Source organism: Aethalodelphis obliquidens, unplaced genomic scaffold (genome assembly GCF_003676395.1).
Source record: "Aethalodelphis obliquidens isolate GAN/ISIS:26980383/991018 unplaced genomic scaffold, ASM367639v1 scaffold39, whole genome shotgun sequence".
NCBI lineage: Eukaryota > Metazoa > Chordata > Mammalia > Artiodactyla > Delphinidae > Aethalodelphis > Aethalodelphis obliquidens.
The window spans coordinates 12,261,470-12,279,548 of record NW_020837983.1 but is presented as its reverse complement, the minus strand read 5'-3'; the positions used below and the strand labels follow the sequence as shown (position 1 = coordinate 12,279,548).

The window sequence follows — 18,079 nt, the reverse complement described above, 5'->3', positions numbered from 1 at the left end:
TGGAGTCATCTAGGAGATTCAAACAGTTGGGATCTGGAACAGCTGAGGTTTCTCAGGCATCTCTACCTCTGTGTGGTTTCTGCAGAATGGAGTCTTCGAGGTAGCTAGACTACTTACCAGGTAGCTCAAAGTTTAAAGGTATGTGTCCCAAGAGGCAGAGAGCCAGGCTGGAATGCCTTTTCCTGACATAGTCTTAGAAGTCATGCAGTGTTTCTTCAGCCTCGATCTTTTCTCAAGAAGCAAATCATAAGGCCCATATTCAAGGGAGGATAATTATACTCTACCTCTTGATGGGAGGAGTGCCAAAGAATTTATGGAGGAACTTCCCTGGTGGTCCAGTGGTTAAGACTCTGTGCTCCGAATGCAGGGGGCCCAGTTTCCATCCCTGGTCATCAGGAAACTAGATCCCGCATGCCTCAACTGAAAAAAAAAAAAAAAAAAAGAAAGATCCCTCGTGCTGCAACTAAGACCCGGCACAGCCAAATAAATAAATATTTAAAAAAAAAAAAGAATTTATGGATTTCTTTTTTTAACTGTCACGACCATTAAAAAAGGTGATAAACTAACAGTAAGGTATAATAGTTCAGAAGGAGATTTGGGTACCATGAAAGTTTTAGAAAAGATTGATACTGTGTATTTGAAAATAGAAACAGTGAAGACTTGATATTTATGGCACTGGACATAATGCATTTTGTGGCAGTAGTAACTATTAATGGACATATTTCCAGACAGAAGTATTGTACTGGGCAGTTCAACAGCTTAATATCACAGAGCCCCCTCCAGACGCATCCAGGTCAGAATCATAAGGGGAGCCAATGTAAATGTGTTTCTTTGACATCACTAGTATTACTCATACAGTCAGGTGGTTGTTTGGGTGCATTATTTAGGAAATGTGAAACATTTGCTATGTTCTGAGACTTAAAAGATTGAAATGTGAGCCAGTGATTAGTTCTTCACTATGTCTCTGCTCAGACACAGGGTGTATTCCCTGCGAAACAGAATTTTCTTTGGACAGGAGGTACTTGGCTTCATCATCCATTTGATTAGTCAGCTTTAGGACTGAATGTTTTCTATTTCCAGAGACACATCTGTCTTGAAATGACTAGGTTTTGCTGCAGAATCTATTTAATAATCATTTGCATACCTACTATGTGTGAGGCATTGTACTAGCTACTGGCTAGATACTGGCGTTTAAAAGAAACCTTACAGGGCTTCCCTGGTGGCGCAGTGGTTGAGAGTCCGCCTGCCGATGCAGGGGACACGGGTTCGTGCCCCGGTCCGGGAGGATCCCACATGCTGCCGAGCGGCTGGGCCCGTGAGGCATGGCCGCTGAGCCTGTGCGTCCGGAGCCTGTGCTCCGCAATGGGAGAGGCCACAACAGTGAGAGGCCCGCGTACCACCAAAAAAAAATATATAAAAGAAACCTTACAGGCAGTTCCAAAGGAGAGTTCTAAAAATCTTTTGGGCAGGTCATTATTGTTGACATAAATGTGTAGCTTACCAGTATGGTTAATATGAAGATGATATGTATTTGCATGTAAAGTTTGTTAGAAATAGGCCTTATTATTTCATAGCTTTGCCTAAGGTGGTGTATTGTTTGTGGTCAGTTTTAAAGTGGTATTAGTCATGTGTCATTTTTCTTAGTGTTTTGCAGTTTTTATTAAATGGAATATGTGATGAAATTGCAGCATCTTTTGTGTGAATGTGAAAAAGACCCTGTAGTTATTTTGTACATGCAATACCTTTTGTTGTTTTGTCTGTTTCTAGTCAAAAGATGCTTTGTTGTCATTATAAAATGAAGATTGGGATTGGACAGTTTCTGAGGGCCTTCCTAGGACCAATACTCAAAGCAAGGAAGAGAGTGGATTTCTAGATGGTAAGAGGGATTTCTAGATGGTAAGAAGAATTTCTAGACGGTAAAGATGGTAGGAAGTGTCAGTGAAGTGTCAGTTTAAGTTGAATCATATTTTAGACTTTCTGCAAGCCAAGACAAAAAGCAATGGCTGAAAAATTAACTGCTTATCATGTTATATCAGAGAGAAACTTTTTCTTAATCATGCTCTGAGATACATTTTTAGTGACTCTTTTTTATATTTAGGGCTACTAAGAAAGCCCAACGGATGGTGAGTTTTATAGTCAACACCGAAGTTTTCTTTATGTGACTGTACAGAGCACTGATAAAAGCTGAAGTCCTTGTTTTGTGGAGACCCCTCTATGGGAATTGAGGAGTGTAACTTTCTGGATTAGGATTATATAATGTTTAGAGGCTGATCTGGAAAATTATGCGGTTTGCTCATTTTAAACATTTTTAGCATTGTTACTCCTTACTATATATGAAGCACGACGTTTTCCAAACATCATCTCATTTAGCAGCCTGGCAGCACTGTTGCAGAGGCAATTTGAGGTGAAGGCAATTGAGCGTGGCTCCCAGGCTGCACAGCTGTGGAGTGGTAGGTCTCTAAGCACGGGGTCCTTAGTTATTAAGGCCCGTTAACAGGGTCTGCTGCTGAGGCTCATGGGTTACTGTTATGTGAACTGAAGTTTTAAACATTTGTAGATAAAAACAAAATGTCGCAGTAAAGGACTGTGCTCCAGCCTTTAAAAGCAGTACATTAACTGTTGTGCCTACATGAATAAATTTTTTTTTTATTGCTTTAAAATTTGATCTGTTTGCAGAGGACAGGCCCATCATCATGTGTCTTTTCTTCCTCTTGCCTGGGGTTTGGTGGAGGAATGAGGACTGTAAAGTGACAGTCTCCATGCTCAGTTGAGTGTTGAAACTAGGACTGTTCATTTCTGAAGCCAGTATGCTGGTTCCTATTGATAAGCCTTTGTTGCAGTCTCCATCTGGACATGCTAGGGTGTGAGATGGTGGACTGGGGACCCATTAGAATCATTACCATAGTGACACTAAATTGTTTCCATCCTTTGTGTGTCGTTTGGCTGAGAAAGGTTGTGAACAGTTAGTCTCTTCTTTGTATGATATTCTAGTATCTTTAGTCAATCTGTGCAGTACCTGTAATGTACTAATACCCGGATGTGCAAAAAGTCATGGTTACATCCTTAAGGAGCTTACTGTGTAGTTAGGAAAGTAAAATAGAAATGTTGAAAAGTAGGATAGCAGTATAGAGATGAAGCAGTAAATGATTAATTGCTAAATTGAGTAGAATTGATGAGAAGTTCTGGAGGAAGTCAAAAGAGAAAGTGTCCACTGGGCCATAGTATCTTTATTACACTTTCTGTAGATATTTGATATATAACTGGGAAGGATAGAGGTAATTCGGAAAGGTTTAGATAACCAGGATTTTAATAGATGCTATGAATTCACATTATTTTTGCAGTACACATGAGCTAAGAAGTACAGTTTTATCCATGAACTTCAGTTACGTCTAGTTGGTCTTATGTGTTAGTTATGAGGTCTGTTTCAGATGTCTCTCAGTGGTTTTTAATGGGGTATAACGGTAGATATTTGGAGTCACTCTTTGCTGTCTTCATCCAAAGTGGTACTGTCCACCCATAATTGCTCTGGTTCCCCAAATTCCTTTTTCACCAGTTCCTACTTAGCACTTAGCACCTCCTTTTCTTTCATTCAGTCAGAAATGGTAACGCCAGTAATAGCAGGAGCCACTAATGTTTTGTGCCAGGCTTTGTACTAAGCATATTGTATGCTACAGTACCCTGTTGGTTCAATGTGTAAGTAAACTTTGCCGTCACAGAAGTGAATTTATGGTCTAAATTATTTATTGGATGTGTTGAGGGACTCAATCCTTTCTTGGTATTTCAGATCAAAAATCTTGATTTAGTTTAAAGGTCAGGCTTTTAAGTTCTGATTGCTGTGGTTAGAGTTTTTCTGGCTTGTCTACGTTATAGACTATGGCCAAGCCAGTAACTTGAGACACTACTAAGAGAGCTTGAAGAAGGAGGGTCAAGGCCCTTTAGACTTGCTGGTTTCAGGGAGAGTGTGCAAGTAATTCCTTCACAAGCCCAATAGAGCTTACCTTAGTTTTTTAAAAGAAATTTTTCTCCCTAGGGGTTTTTTGTTTCCTTTTCTTTGTTTGCTTTTGGTCTTTGCTCTGGTACTTGCTCTTCTCCCTCATCCCAAGCTCTGTCTTTGTGGACATTCAGTAATCTTTAGAATATTTAAAGATGTTTAAAGTTGCACGTATACGTTTTAAACACAAGTGGTATGTTTACTTTTCTATCAGTTTTGTAGATGAAATGACAGTCACTGCTGTGAGGTCTGTTGGACAAGTGAGTCTACATACTTTCTGTATCCCAAAAGGCAGGAGAGTGGAAGTTTTTTTGTTTTTGTTTCTAACTTAGTTAACAGTTTTGGTGACGTTTTAAGGAATTTCGGATCTAGTTTTGATAGTTTTAAAAGTTCTTTTAAAAGCTTATCCCTTTTCTGTCTTTAGTGTGTCATTTTTTTTATTTAGTTGAAAGCAAATTTAGTTTTTGTCTTTATTGTTATTTGCTAGGTATAAAATTTCTGGTTGGGAATAATTTTTCTTCAAAATTTTGAAGGCATTACATCGTCACATAGCTTCCAGTATTTCTTTTAAGGAGTTCAGTGCCATTTTGACTCCTGATCCTTTTAACTTGACCTACCTTCCCCCCTCCACCTCCCCCCCAACCCCCCAAAGAAAAAGCGCTTTGAGAGTCTTTCCTCAGTCCATGGTGCTGAGAAATTTCATCTTGATGTGCCTTTATGTAGTAGGTCATTTTCTCATTCATTGTATTTTGGGCCCCAAACACTTGGTAGGTACCTTTATTCTGGAAGCTCCTATCATTCCAGGAAATTTTGTTGGAACAGTTGGTCTGTTCCTCTTTGCCCGCCCTGTAGACTTTAGGTTTCAGTTTTCTCTTGTCTGCTAAGTCATTTGCCACTTGCTCTATATGTTTCCAGCTTCCAAAAATTTTGTTGGCATCTCTTGCTTGAGTGCTCTAGCCTTCTCTCTTTTTCTTTGTCCTTGTAACTTTAAAATTCACTTGTCGTTTTAGGGGGGTTGTAGGAGGTGGTGAAGATGACTCATGTTTAACTAGAAGTCCTACACAAGAAAATTATTTCTGTTTATTCTGGATACACTGGTTCTCCATACCTGTTGTCTTAGTCTGCTTGGGTTGCTGTAACAAAATACCATAAACTGGTATTTTACTTTTCACAATTCTGGAGGCTGGAAGTCTGAGATTAGGGTGCCATAATGGTCGGTTTCTGGTGAAAGCCTGCTTCTTGGCTTGTAGATGACAGCCTTGCTGTTGTATTCTCTTGTCCTGTCTCTTCTCTTTTTTTATTTTTAAAATTTAATTTAACTTAATTTAATTTTTTACTGAAGTATGATTTACAATGTTGTGTTAGTTTTTGGTGTACAGCAAAGTGATTCAGTTACATACGTTATGTTCTTTTTCAAATCCTATTCCATTATGGTTTATTACAGGATATTGAATATAGTTGATCACAGGAAGGCGGTATATAGTTTATTTTTGCAGTTGTATTTTGCCTAGCAGACTGCTCTAGCACTATCGACTGTGTAGATGATATGTAAGAAAAATAATTTAAAATCTTAGAATCTTCTTGGCTTCTCGAGGTGTTCTGGAGAACTGTAGCTTTTTTAGTTGTGTAAGAGCCATTTTTTTTTGTTTACTAGATAAATATTTATAAATGTTTTCACCGGGATGATGCCACCTTTTTTGAGATGATGAGTCTCAACACCCTTCAAGGCCCATTTCAATATCCTGACTCCCCTGAAGCCCTGGCCCTCACTGACTCTTCCAGTGCAAAATGAATTCTGCCTTCTCTTAGTAATTTTTGGTTATAGCACTCATCTTGGCAGCTAGTTTAGTGTTTTATTTTTTATTTGTTTTCCTGTGTATATCCTTTTTTTTTTTTTTTTTGGCGGTACGCGGGCCTCTCACCATTGCGGCCTCTCCCGTTGCGGAGCACAGGCTCTGGATGCGCAGGCTCAGCGGCCATGGCTCACGGGCCCAGCCGCTCCGCGGCATGTGGGATCTTCCCGGACCGGGGCACGAACCCGTGTCCCCTGCATCAGCAGGCGGACTCTCAACCACTGCTCCACCAGGGAAGCCCTATCCTTTGTTTTTACAAGTAGATTGTACACTACTTGAGATGTGTGCATTGTATCAGCTCTTCTTTCTTCCTCAGGCTCCCTAAGGGGTAGATGGCACAGTTTTCTGTAGCTGTGGCTCATGATTAAGGGCAGCATTCCCAAGTATGTAGAAACCCCCTCAGGTGGTGCCACCATTCGTCTCCCCTCCCTCCCCAGTGTATTTTATAGTGCAGCTTATTTCCTGTAATACTTAACTCTGGGCATTCAGGAAGTATTTGTTGATTGAATTGGACCCATGGCAAGTGTGATATGATAAGAATAGAGGCCTGGAGAGGTTTTGTCTCCCTCTCTCTCTCTGTCACCTCTTAATTGAATAATTACAGGTAAATCAACCTCTTGTAGTTTTTTGTTTTCTCATGGAAAACAAAGAGACTGTTATATCAAGGACTTGATATTAAATGAAAAAACTGTATGATTGTTTTTCTGAGATCAAATAAAAGTTAAGAAATATCAAACTAAGTACTGTGTTGGTGCCAGTTTCTAAGAAAGTTTTCACAGTCTGGGTTAGGGAGAAAATTTTTTTATTTAGATTTGTCTTTTCTACTTTATAAATTTGAAATTTATCTTTTAATGAAATATTGGTAGTTCTAGTTTGTTGCTTTTTCTAAATCAAGGCAAGATGAAAAGTTGGCAACCTTATGTTTATTCTTATAATTTGAAGGAAATTTTATTTATCTGTTAAGTCTAGGAGTCAGAGTGTGCTTTATGCCTTAAAACCTGTGACACCCCAGTTGGGGGACAGGTTTCTATATATTTATTTGTTAGACTAAGCTTGTTAATGTTCCTTTTCAAAGTTTCTATCTTTACTGATACTTTGTCTGCTTGAACTATCAGTTTCTGATAGAAGTGTATTAAATTTCTCATTGGAGTTGACATTTTCTCAAAGGGTCAGTTTTTACTAGATATATTTTTGAGGTTATGGTATTAGGAACATTCAAGTTCTTGCATGTTAAATGTTCTTGGTGGATTATTCCTTTTAATGTTATGTGGTGTCTCTCTTATCCCTATTAATACTTCCTTTTCCTTCACTCTGTTAATATTTGACTTTTAATATGTGCGATGAACCATTTGAATAAGTAGATTTATTTCTACTGTCTGAATTTCATATTTTCTGAATCTTTTATTTTGCTGCTTTTTTTCCCTTCTGTTAAGATTCCTAGTTTTCTGCATTTCCTTCCTTTTTCCTCCTCTTTTGATTGGAAGCCATAGATTGTATTTCTGTTCTTTTAGTGGTTACTATTAAGCTTTTCAGCCACAGTGTTGTAACAAAACCATGAGCCCAACTCCAACTTACAGGATGAACCCAGTCTTCCACTAGGGAGCACTTTGAGCATCATTTCCCTTCTGTGGAGATGTTTATCTTTTATTTGATCTCAGCTTTGTCTTTTGGATTTCTCTTTTACGGTCATCTTTCATGGCTGTATATATAGAGTGGAAGAGGTTTTCCAGAGTGAGCACAGTATACCAACTCTACTCCAGCCATTCTTCCATCCCGCTGATTTGCATACCTGCACGTAATACACAGTCAGTATTTGTTAATTGATACATATCTTATGTCGATGCATCTTGTTCCTTCTGTTTGTTTTAGTTTTACTCACTTTACTTTTTTCAGCTTTAGATGGAAAGGAAAGTGGAGGGAACAGTCCTACCCAAACCTATGGAAGGTTTTCACTAACTACCCACATCGAACTTGATAGAGTGCTCAGTACTAAGAGAAGAAAGGAGGTGTAGAGAAGTTAGTCGGGGACAAAGCAACTTTAGAGTCCTACTGTGAATTGATAATATTTATTGATAGTAATCTCATTGTAGACTGGTTCCATTTTGTTAGGTTTGTTAACTGTTTTGCTCTGTAAACACTACAGATGCCAATTTTTTTTTTTGAGGGAACCAGGAGAGCTACACTGTACGTAGCTATGTTGTAGCTATGATGATGGTGGCTGAGTTTTGCAAACATTGCTGTTCTGACCTAATGTTTGCTAGGACAATCTGAGATGGTGGTGATTACAGGAGTGCCGCTCTACCATCTTCCTTTTTCAGGAGGTTGAAGTTAGTTATGAAGAGAGGATTAAACCAATAAACTTGTTAGTGCCTGATGCTGAAATATTGTATCTATGACTAGGAAGTGATTTTCAGGTTAAAAAAACACCCCCAAAACCACCCCGAACCAGGGGAAAATACCAGCAGCCTAGGGATGATAATTAGGGATTGGCAGATAGATGGGCTAATGTCCTTTATATTCATTCCCAGGCTTAGCTCTCTAACATCATTATCCACACGCTACCTAAAAGCACCACGTTTTTTGTGTGTGTGTTTGGTTTTTGTTTAAGTGGTTGGCCGATACAGAGTGGGGATTGAGATGGGATGAGAGCCCTCTTTATCAGTAATGTCAATCTGTAAATCAGAGACTGCCTGTTGAATCTACTTCTATTGGGTTGAGTACTTACTGTAAGGTGAAGAATTGGAAACATTTACTGGTGGATCCCATTTATTGGTAGTGGGGGAAGCCAACCCTTTGCTATGGTTGCTGTGTTGCCAGAGGGGAGACATTTGTGTTTTTTTGTGTGCCATAATGATAAAAACAAAAGGGATCTGGTAAGCCCTTAAATTTGACTGTGGTGGTTTGTAGGTTTGACCTTTTTTTGATGACTTCGATTTGGATCTCTGAATTAGAGACCCGGTGTTAAGAACCCCAGTAGGTGCAGATTTCAGAGAAGCCATTTATTTGATACAGCTTTCAGACCCGCTCTGGGTACACTGATGATCATGCACCAGGTAATAAGCAAGGTTGTTGGACAATTTGATTGTAAAGCCCACTTGGTTAGTCTGGCTTTGTGGGAATAAAGATGCCCAGGAAGGTCTGCTTATACTGTAGAAGGGAAATATTGAAATCTATTGCTGTCTCCTAAATGTAGATGATTTTGAATCATAGTTAAAGATCTTTAATTTTTCTACTTAAAGGAATAAAAATGCTGTTGCCATGTTATTTGGATTAAAAAAATTGCTATAGATATATGTTAACAATATAATTTTAGGCACAGTAAGATTGTTTGTTTATACGGTTTATCTTTTTAATCCCAGTAAGAAAATAGGGAAATCAGTTTTGTTTAGTTGAAGAAAAAAGAGAGGAAAGGTAGTTTGTCACTACTGAGCTCTACCTTTTGGAGGGGGAGGGCTTCTCTGTGCTAGGTCCCCTCCACGGTTTGGGGCTATTACTTCTGGGAGCTTAGATTTCAGATCAGTGTCCTCTGGTTCCCTAAGACCTTACTAGAAAGAATGGCCTGTTTGTGTTCCATGTTTAGTGTTTCCCAAACAGTGTTCACTTCAGTTTGAAAAACACAGGATTAAGCGTAAACATGTTTCTTTATTTTAGGACTTATCAGAATCTAATAGAGGTATTTGGATTGTGAATTTCTAAGAGGGGGCTATCCTAAGCAACATTTCCAGAACTTGAAATAGTAGGGTTTTTAATATCTCCCTAAATGGACTATTAATCTTGTGACTGTTTTAAGCAGTCCTTGCATGTATTCATGGTATTTTAGAGTAGTGATTTCCAAACTTAGTTGATCATCACTTTGGGTTGCTTAGAAATTTTTTTCTTTTAATTTTGAGTTGATAATATGTGATTTAAATTCAAAAAGTGTACATTGGCACTCAGTGAAAAGCTTCCCTCCCTGCTCTGTTTCCTAGCTGCCTACTTCCTTTCGTCATAGGTGACTAAATGTTATTCCTTCCAGAGACGTTTTATGAATGTGCCATAATTTATTTAGCCAGAATATAAATTACTGAGTCTTGTATTTGGAGATTTCTGATTTAATAGGTTTGGGTGGGGTCTGGTAATATGTCTTTTGAAATATTCCTTAGGCAGTGGATGATTAGCCAGGTTTAGACACTGTTATTTCAGATGGTACACATTACTTTTGCATGTGACATATTATCCAATTCTTAAAACAACTCTGTGAAGCAGATATGGTAAGCATCATTTTTGGCAGAGGTGGAAACATGAGAGCAGGAGATGTTAAATGACCTATTCAAGGTCACGCTCCTTTTTTAATGGTGGAGCTGAGACTCAAAACCCAGGGTTCTTTTGGGTATCTAGGTAGAACTTGGTTGGCACTAACTTTGCCTTTTCATGGCTACAATGCTGATGATTGGCTAAACAACCGAAAAAAAAAAAAAAAAGAAACCCCAAACAAATAAAAAATTAATTATGGGTATTTATATCCAGTTCTTCCTATTTTGGCACAGCATTAAATGTTGGAATATTTTATTGCATTACTTGCCAGTAAATGTCCAGTAATTAGACTTTCTCTAGTTTGCACTTTAAGGTGCTTAGCCAGTTAGACTCATGTTATCAGTTTCAGGCACTTACACAGGCGAGTTGCACACAGACTTTTATCTGTACTTTTGCTTCCTGATGAGCTTGCTTTCTCTCTTCCCTTTGCTTCCAGCTTCCTTTTGGCCCCTTCAGTACATTTCCTTAACGTCAACCCAGATTAAGCCACGGAGGAGGGGGAGGAGGGAGGGATGCGGGGAGGAACAAGACTGTCCTCTAAGTGGAGGGACTGGGAGAGTATCCCCAGCTGTGAAGTACCGAGTGATTTCCTAGTCTGTCTGGTAAACTCTTTCTGGGGATGATTCTCAAAGAAAGTTAAAAAAAGTTAAAGTAAAAAACTCTTCTTAATATTGTAGGACCATTTGATTTGGGGTAGAACCTCCGTGGGGTTATTTTGTAGGACAATATTCCTTTGGTGTGTTTTAAAAAACCTAGTCTCATAATATTGGCCTCATAGCAGAACAGCTAAAAATCTTTAGAATGACTATGAAAAGAATAAAAAAGCTGCAAATCCACTATTTTGAAGCAGTGTAGGACTTAGAGCAGGGACATGAATGCCCATTCATTTGTTCAGCCACCCATCCATCAGCTGTCAGGTGCTGGGGATTTAGAAATTAGTAAAACCCGGTTCTTGCCTTCATAGAGTTTGTCAAGCCGTGAAAGAGACAAATATTTCATCAAACAAGTAGTTACAGCATAAGTACTGTGGAAGGAAGTATGCCCCAGGGGACTCAGAGAAATGCCTAGTTTAGCCTGGAGTGAAAGGTAAGTTAACGTTTCCAACAGGTTCTTTCAGCCTACCCTCCAGGGACTAGTAGCTATAGACGTGTAGAAGGCAGTGGGGTATAGTTTATTCTAGGCTGAAGGAATAGATGTGTACAAAAAAAATAAAATAAGGCGCTCCCTGGTGGTCTATATGGACTGGGTTCAGTCCCTTGTTTGGGGAACTAAGATCCAGCAAGCTGTGAGGCGTGCCCTCCCCCTCCCCCCCCCCCAAGAAAAGAGTACTTTGTGAGTATAATCTAGTGAAGGACTTGGGAGAGTATAGTGATATTTGGGGTATAGAGTGCCCAGGAAGAGTGAGGAGATGAGATTGGAGGTAGTAGGGGCAGGAAGAGAAGGAATCTCTCACTCTTGTGAAATAACAACCCATGCGCAAAATACACAGAGTTAGAGTGCGTCTACGGATTTCTGGTTCCAAGAATTCCCAGACTTAGCTGTCATTCTCTGGTTCCTCGGGTTCCTACAAGATCTCCAGATTCAAATTGGGCCCTATTTAGTTTGGCAACCGGTTCAAGCTAGAACTTGGCAGATTTGAAGCAGCAATATATAGAGCAAGCTATCCAAAGATGAAAAATATAGTTCAGTAATAATGCTAATGGCTGCCATTTATTGAATGTTTAAGTGCTTGGCTCTTTCCAAGGTACATTACAAAATTACCTTTAATCCTTATAGCAGTCCTACCAGACAAGTGGTTTTATCTCCATTTAACAGACCAAGATACCTTCCAAGCTCTGGGAGGTTAAAGTAAGCTTGCCCAAGGTTGCAGAGCCAATTAATGGAAGGGATGGAGTTGAACCCAGGTTTGTTAGTCCGACACCACAGCCCATTCTTTTCCCACTCCACCATGCTGCCCCTTGTTCCCAGGGCAGATGGAATGGCAGCTCAGGAATGTAAAATGACCGTTTCAGAGGCAGTAAAACTGCCGTTTCATCTTCGATGTTAAAAGGGCAACAAGAAGCCATCCCAGTATCTGTCATTTAAAGAAGCTTTCCTGAATTTAATGGCATCAAGATCCTTGGTCAGGAACCTAACCTCCTAATTGTCTTGTTTTATGGAAAAATCAGATTTCATCACAGGTATTTTCAGTTTAGAGTTCTATCTCAAGGACTGAATACCTTGCCAAATGGTGGTATTTATATTACAAAGTGTGTCAGTTATCTCATGAGACCTTTGATTTGTATGTAGAGTTAAAATTGGGTTTGATGTTGCAGATATTCAGAATGTGGCTATGGCCTAAGGGTGAAGAAAAACCAAGACTTTTCTCTTGAAATTTTGGCTGGATGCTACACTTTTTGGACAGGAGCACTAAAGGAAGTCTTCTCACCCTGTTAGCACACAAGTTAACCAAGTTTGAGTCTTGTACATATGTATGGTCTTACTGTTAAGCAGTTGAAATTAGATGAGACAGAAATACTTAGGAAATTATCAAGACGAATTAATGTATAAAGGCCATATCTTTTATCTTTTCCTACCGAATTTCTTGTCCATTTGGCATGTGTATTTTCCTTTTCCTGTTTTGAATGGAGCTGAAAATAACACAGTTGGTTTTGCTTTAAAGGAAAATGACTCATTTTCTTGTGTTCAGCATTTAGTTTCTCAGAGATGTGTTTATCTTTCAAATGGCACAGTAGTTTGGGATTTTGGTCTCTTTTTCATTTTATTATGAAAGATGTTATTTATGGCACTATATAGGAATTTCTAACCAGAATATTTTCTGTGTTAAGGGAAGAAATTATTTGTAAGTATAATGTCTTTTTTCTATGATAGTTGCAGAGTGTTTCTATAACATGAATTTTCTCATCTTAGTTTTATAGAAATCTTTGAGCAGTTTCAACTGAAAACCATTTTAGGAGGAAGAATTAAAAGAATTTCCCATTTAAAATTTGTATCATTTTCTCAGTTTACAGTATTTATTTAGAAACTTCTGTTTTTTGGTCTTGAATGTATCTTGAAGCTGAATGTCCTGTATTATTTATTTAGGGTAAAAGGAACACATTTTATAAACTGGTATTTGTTCTCTCCATAGCACAAAGTATGTATAAGTCCTACCTATAACTGGTTATTCAGGAAGCTGACAGATGGGTTTTTTCCTCTACAAAAGCCATCATTGTGTGACTTGGGGTCTTTTAAAAGTAAAGTCAGATGTTTGCTACCTGGCACCATTTTTTCTTGGGTGGGCAAAAAAGTGAGAAATTGTCAAGTCAAATTTAAAGAAATAAAATGTGGTTAAGACTTACGTCTAAGCAAAGATATATTAGGGATCAACTTACAAGCTGGGATTTTCATTATAAAACTGAACAGATTACTCTTCACCAAGGAAATGTCCTATTTTAGAGTGTGGGAGGAATAATCTTCTCTATCAGTGGTCTCAAACTCAAATGCCTACAGGTGCTGGGCAGGTAAGGGCACCTCTAGTCACCACTAGGCAATATAAGCTTGGTTGTTAGATCTCATTTTTCAAGAGAAGCTAGAAATCTGAAAATCTGTCTGAAATTTTCCAGTTTTACATGTTGGCCAAGAATCTTTAACAGTCTTTAAACAATTTAAAATGCCATGTGATTCAGTATCATGTGTACATCTGTAGGGCGGCAGTTTGTGACTTCTCCTTAAGGCTCCCCCCTCACCCCTTTTAGTAATTGACTATAGCTTTTGCATATAAATCTTAAAGAGGTTCTTTCTGATCCTTGCCTCTACTGCCTCCCCCTCCCCTATTGAGATGATAAACATTTAGTTCCTCATGGGTACTAATACTATCAGGAGGGCAGGATTAAATTTTTCATATGCTTTATGCTATGTTATGCTACATTGCTGTACCATTTTACATCTAAAGAGAGTCATGCATGGGGGTAAATTTATTCAGAGTGCAAGACAGACCAGGGGGTTTTAGTATTAACAGTATTAAGAGTTCATTAATAGGGTTTCAGATTCTCCATTCTAACCAACCTTTTAGAAACCATCACTTGTTGAGTTTTGGTGTAGTGATTTTTTTCTTCTCTGTGTGTGTTGTCTAAACAACTATATTGTTTCTCTCATTAGCCACCCTCCCCCCATCCCCGATTCCTGAGAAATCCTGAAGTTGGGAACCCATGATCAGGGTTAAATTCACTTAGAAGCAGTACAAAATGGATTTTTTAAAATGTATCTGAAAATTGAATGTCTTGAAGTTAAATTTCAGACCTACAGTGAGTCTTTCATAATCACACAGATGAAGGGAATCACCCCTAATCTGCTGGTGCTTCTTGTTTCGGCCAAGGCAACCCTAATCCCTCCAGGCTCTTCCCAGCCATCCTCAGACCCATGGGTCAAGGTAGCTGCTAATATTTTAAGTCACAACGCAGAGTGGGTAGGTGGGCTGAAAGCCTTTATCTCGTCCACACATAAACAAATCCACAGTGCAGCATGAGGAGGAGACTCAGTTGACTTTCTTCCATTTTACACCCAAGACGCCCTCAAGGGCCTCTCCTTTGAGCATATCTTAGGTGGTTTGCTCCAGGATTGTGTGAAAAGGGATTTGGGGTTGGGATGCCCACTGTAGTGGATTGAATAAGCTAGCTCCAGGCTTTCAGTTTGCTGGTGGGGGTGGGAATGTGCCTGGCACAAGTAAATGACCATCTCTAAATGCCCTCTACAGCTGTGCCCAAAGTACATCCTTTTCTCACATTACAGTGGCTGCCAGGCAGGACCATCATGTGATAGCTTGAATTTATTGTTATTGTTGATGATGTGGATAGTTGGCATGCTAGGAATGATTTCAGAGGGGCAGTATATATAGTGTGGTGCAGTAGTTTGTGTAAAAGAACAGTGTTGTGGACGGACTCCCTATACTCAGGAAAGTGCATGAAGATATAGTGGAAAGACCATGTTCTGTGGTTGGAGGTGGGTTTGGCGCCTCTCTCTGCCATCTATCTAGTAACATAGTCTTTGCTCCAAGAGGGGGGAAAAAAAGTGCCCTTTGATTGCTTCTTCAGTTTTAAGTTTTAAACTTTAGATAGTTTGCTCTTGGAGAAATGCCAGAAATATTCCTGCAGTATTTCTTCTTCTGCAAGAAGGTGGTCTGGGTACATTTGCATTTTGGCAATACCTGCCTTCTCTGACATGGATGACAAGAGGTGATCTTTAAGACGTTTTCTGCAGGAGTCTTATGATTTAGTGTTGTAGGTAACCTTTCACTGACTGGCTGTTGTTTCTTTGTATGGATTATTAAGCCCTATACTCCAAAATGGATCTGTAAAAGTTTTATTCCGTGGATGGTTATCTAGAGAGTAGAGTGAGGTCACTTTAAAGGTAGTTAGCTAATATGATTATTGGTGAGTGGTGAGTTATTAAACGTTTTCGCTGTGTTAACTAGTCTGCTTACAAGATTTATATGGGCGACTATCCTAAAAGAAATCTGTATATTCACACTTTTCTTGCTTGTTCTAAACTTCAATTTGAGGTGGAAGACCTAAGGAGTAGTTTTGTTGAGTTGAAGATCAGGAATCTTTTCTGCCTCTGAAATGTATTGTAACAAGTATTATTGTACATTTTTCACTGTTGGAACTGTTATCTAAAGAAGTGGAAGAGTGGGGAAATACTTGGTAAGTTTTATCTCTTCTTTGCTTAAAGTCTGAAGATAGCTCAGATTGAAACACAAATGACCGTAGAATGTCAAGTAGACAGTAAAGGTCCTTTGTGAGGGAGAAGCTGTAGATTTATGTAGGAAGAAAATCAGAGCTACCAGAAAAGCACATGGAGAAGGTAGCATTTGAGCTGGGCCTGAAATAATAATAATGTTCCTGGAGGAAATATACTGGGGGCAGATTATGCCACTTTCTGCCATTAAAGTGAGTACTGATACACGTGAAACGTGGGTGGGTATGCCTGATCTTACAGTTCCAGGGATAGCAAAAGGATCATCTTGTAGAAGGTGGGCTGTCAGGAATATCCTTATGTTCTGGAGAATTGGAGCCTTTTAGGAATCCAGATGTACCTAAACTTTTTACCTTTAGAAATTTAGCTGGGAATTTAACAGGTTTCATTTTAGGGGTGTGTGTGTCTGAACAGATGGCAGGGGATTTAGGATTAGGGCAGGGAATTGTAAAACCAAAGAACCTGTGTTAAGTGCTACTGTCAATTGAGGGTCATCAAAAGATGACTCATCTTTGAAATTATAAGGTTAAATTTGGGGAAAATGAGACTGAAATTGTAGGGAATTTCAAGGGCAGCTATGAGATACGTTACCCTCTAGCAAGTACTGTTATACTGATTTCTCTATTAACATCAATTTGCTGTTACCTTACTTGGTGGTCAAAAAAAATTCCAGCCTCTCAATCTGTAAAATGTCTATAAATTTGAAGGAATGAAATAGGTTATTGAATCAGAATATAGAATAAATCTTTGGTGTAGGAGTACTAAGGATTGTCAGAAGCTCACTGCTTACCTATCCGTTGTGTGTTATAGCCACCTCACAAAGGCTTTCCTGCCTGTCTCTGAAATGAGATTAAATGCTGAGTTAGGTTATTTTGTAATGTTATGCTGTGTTCTTAAAATTGTTTTCCTTCACAATCACATGTAAAGATTTATTCTGAAATGGAATTTGGTGGGCTGTAGGGTGGTTTAGATTTTACTTTAAAAACAGGGAAAACTTTTGTTAATATCGCTGTGAGAGGAAATATAGTTAATAACTTGAAGCATTGTAAGCTTTTGGAAGAAGATCCTTTAAATTAGATGAGTGCCTAATACTTTTGTAGAGACATTTAGTAACTCAGTAAATTTAAATGAATATGATCAGTGGCCTGCGGTTCTGGGATTTACATGTCTGCTGAAGACTCTGTAATGTAAAGGGGAACAAAGTACTCCTTATTTTATAGTTAGTACCTTTTTTTTTCCCCCTTTGCTTGAAGGTTTCTTTGTTACTGTTATCTGGGATCTGTGTAAACTAATGTGTATGGGGCCAATTTAGTCATGATAACTATCTTGAGATTTGGAAAAATGATACATTTTCTGTAAATTTTGCGGATTGAATTTAAGAAATTAAACAAATTTGATATTTGGGGAAATATTCTAAGTGTCCATGTAAAATTAATTTGTGTGTGAAAGTTTCAGATGGGTAAGATGAAATTGAATATGACAGTTAGTAAGTGCTATTTCCGTATAAACATTACATAAATATCTTCCATTGATATATTTGCTTTTCATACATTCATAACAATTTCAGGACTGAAAAGAACCAGAGAGGACTATTAGTCTTTCTTCACGTAGATGAGACCGGAAACTTAGTGGGCTTAAATGAACCCAGTTGGTAGTAGATGAGCTGGGAGTAAACCCCAGATTTCTTGCTATCCAGTGGGTATTATTTCCAGTACAAATGGGTGTACATTTCAGATGGAGTCCACCATGATTTTTTTCTTTTTTTTTTTTGCGGTACGCAGGTCTCTCCCCGCTGTGGCCTCTCCCGTTGCGGAGCACAGGCTCCGGACGCGCAGGCTCAGCAGCCATGGCTCACGGGCCTAGCCGCTCCGCGGCATGTGGGATCCTCCCGGAACAGGGCACGAACCCATGTTCCCTGCATTGGCAGGCGGACTCTCAACCACTGTGCCACCAGGGAAGCCCCCACCATGATTTTTAATATTAGAAAATTTGATGTCAGTAAACATTTCTTCTGTCCCCTTCCTAACCTGAAATTTGCTTTTGAGTTCTTGACTTGTTATTTTCTAGCATCTTGATATCCTCAAACCTTACTTTAGTTTTATAGATATTATTTGCCTGGAATGATATTTGGAGCCATGAAAGCATCATTTAATCTCAGTTATTGTCCAGCTTTGAAAAAGCTTTGACAAGTTTTGCGTCCCCCCCCCCC

General features: G+C 38.9%; 1 protein-coding gene across 8 annotated transcripts in view; it reads left to right on the top strand.

Annotated features, from left to right (window-relative positions):
* UBR5 (ubiquitin protein ligase E3 component n-recognin 5) overlaps positions 1 to 18,079 on the top strand; it is a 142,082-nt gene that overhangs the window by 18,692 nt on the left and 105,311 nt on the right. The gene's annotated exons all lie outside the window — the stretch shown is intronic.